This window comes from Pipistrellus kuhlii, unplaced genomic scaffold (assembly GCF_014108245.1).
Source record: "Pipistrellus kuhlii isolate mPipKuh1 unplaced genomic scaffold, mPipKuh1.p scaffold_m20_p_3, whole genome shotgun sequence".
NCBI classification, from domain to species: domain Eukaryota; kingdom Metazoa; phylum Chordata; class Mammalia; order Chiroptera; family Vespertilionidae; genus Pipistrellus; species Pipistrellus kuhlii.
In genome coordinates this window covers 53,374,615-53,376,649 of record NW_023425529.1, presented here as the reverse complement: position 1 = coordinate 53,376,649, position 2,035 = coordinate 53,374,615, and the positions used below count along the sequence as shown (strand labels likewise).

The window sequence follows — 2,035 nt, the reverse complement described above, 5'->3', positions numbered from 1 at the left end:
ACATTTATTACAGCAATATCTTTTTGATACAGCTCCTAGGGCAATGAAAACTAAGGAGAAAATAAACAAATGTACTACATCAAAATAAAAAGCTTCTGTACAGCAAAAGAAACCATCGAAAAACAAAACAAAAAACAACAACAAGAAAGCCCACTGTATGGGAGAACATATTTGCCAATGTTATCTTCCATAAGGGTTTAATTTCCAAAATTTATAGGGAACTCATACAACTTAACAAAAGGAAGATAAACAATCCAATCAAAAAATGAGCAAAGAACCTAAATATTATGACACTTTTTGAAAGAAGACATTACAGAAGGCTGGGAGACATATGAAAACATGCTCAAAGTCACTAATCATTCGAGAGTTGCAAATAAAATGTCAGTGAGGTACCATCTCACGTCTGTCAGAATGGCTATTATCAACAATTCAACAAATGACAAGTGCTGGAGATGATGTGGAGAAAAAGAAACTCTCTTGCATTGTTGATGGAAGTGCAGACTAGTGTATGGTGTTTCCTTAAAAAATTAAAAATGGAACTTCCATTTGCTCCAGTAATTCCACTTCTGGGAATATATACCAAAACAAAACAAAACAAAACAAAAAAACCAACCAAAAAAAAAACAAAAACGGAAACACAAATCAAAAAGGATATATGCACCCCTATATTCATAGCAGCACAATTTACCATAGCTAAGATTTGGAAATAGCCTAAGTGCCCATCAGTAGATGAGTGTATTAGAAAACTGTTGTACATACTTAGCTGGCAGATGAGACACCATGATCACGAAGGTGGTTTTCCCAGGGCGAGGCTTATCCATTGCACTCTGGATGTGCTGACCCTTGCAATTTCCCCAAATGTGGGAAACTCGACTGCATAATTTGTGGTAGTGGGGGACTGCGTTTGCACTCTCCCCTGAAAAAAAAAGAAAACAGAAAAGAAAAGAAAACTGTTGTACATCTACACAATGGAATACTACGCTACTGTAAAAAAAAGGAATTCTTATCATTTGCAACAACATGGATGGAACTGGATACCATTATGCTAAGTAAAATAAGCCAGTCAGAGGAAGATAAATAGCATACAATCTCACTCATTTGTGGAATATAATGAACAACATAAATTGAGGAACCAAAATAGAACTAGAGTCATAGAAGCATCAAACAGACTGTCCAACCTATGAGGGAAGGCAGGGGGTGAGGGGTAAGAGGTTAACCAAAGGACTTGTATGCATGCATATGAGCAAAACCAATGGACACAGATGGGGTGGGAGAAAGGATGAGGGTATATGCTAGGGGTTGGGAGTGGCCAGGGAGAGGTCAATGGGGGGAGGAGGGGAAAGGAGACTTACATAATACTTTAAATAATAAAGAATTTAAATAAAAAATTAAACTAGTTTAATTTAAACAACATTTACCTATAGAGGTAATTTGTTACCTTTGGAATACATTTTTAAAAATCCTTCAAATGCTGAACTCTATCCTTTATCCTTCCCTCTCTCTCATTCTTTCTTTCTCTTTTATAAGACCTCCATGGGTCTCTCATGTTTTTACCTGTCTTATAAGCAAAGGCATTGACCATATTTGTTCTGGACTATTTTTTTTCCCAAACTATTGATCATATGTGTTCTGGACTATTATTATTATTTTTTTTATATATAGCAAACAGCCTTGGAAGGTGGAGATGGTGTATTCCTCTGGAGCAAAAAGTAGAGTTGTTTACTGTTCATGATCATAAAAATAATTATTTAATTTGGGGTAAAGAGTTCAGGCAGACTTACTGCCTACTATAAAATATTTGAGTTCCCTAAGCTCAAGATTACATTGACTCTACACATATACACACAGAGCCACAAAAATTCACATTAGTCTGATTGTCACCCATAGTCACACACTGTCAAAACAAAGGAACGCATTATCTAGATTCTAGAATATTGACCTTGTAATTATAATTTGCATATGACCAAACTAGCTTCCACATTTTTTGATAAGATACTGAAAAGGAAATTATGCTAGTACATTTATTTTTGGCAGT

The 2,035-nt window shown here is 35.4% G+C and overlaps 1 non-coding gene across 1 annotated transcript; it reads left to right on the top strand.

Annotated features, from left to right (window-relative positions):
* The first annotated feature begins 755 nt into the window (after nucleotides 1-755).
* Nucleotides 756-919, top strand: LOC118731117. The gene has a single exon (XR_004991809.1). It is a non-coding gene; the product is annotated as a U1 spliceosomal RNA (small nuclear RNA).
* The last annotated feature ends 1,116 nt before the right edge of the window (nucleotides 920-2,035 follow it).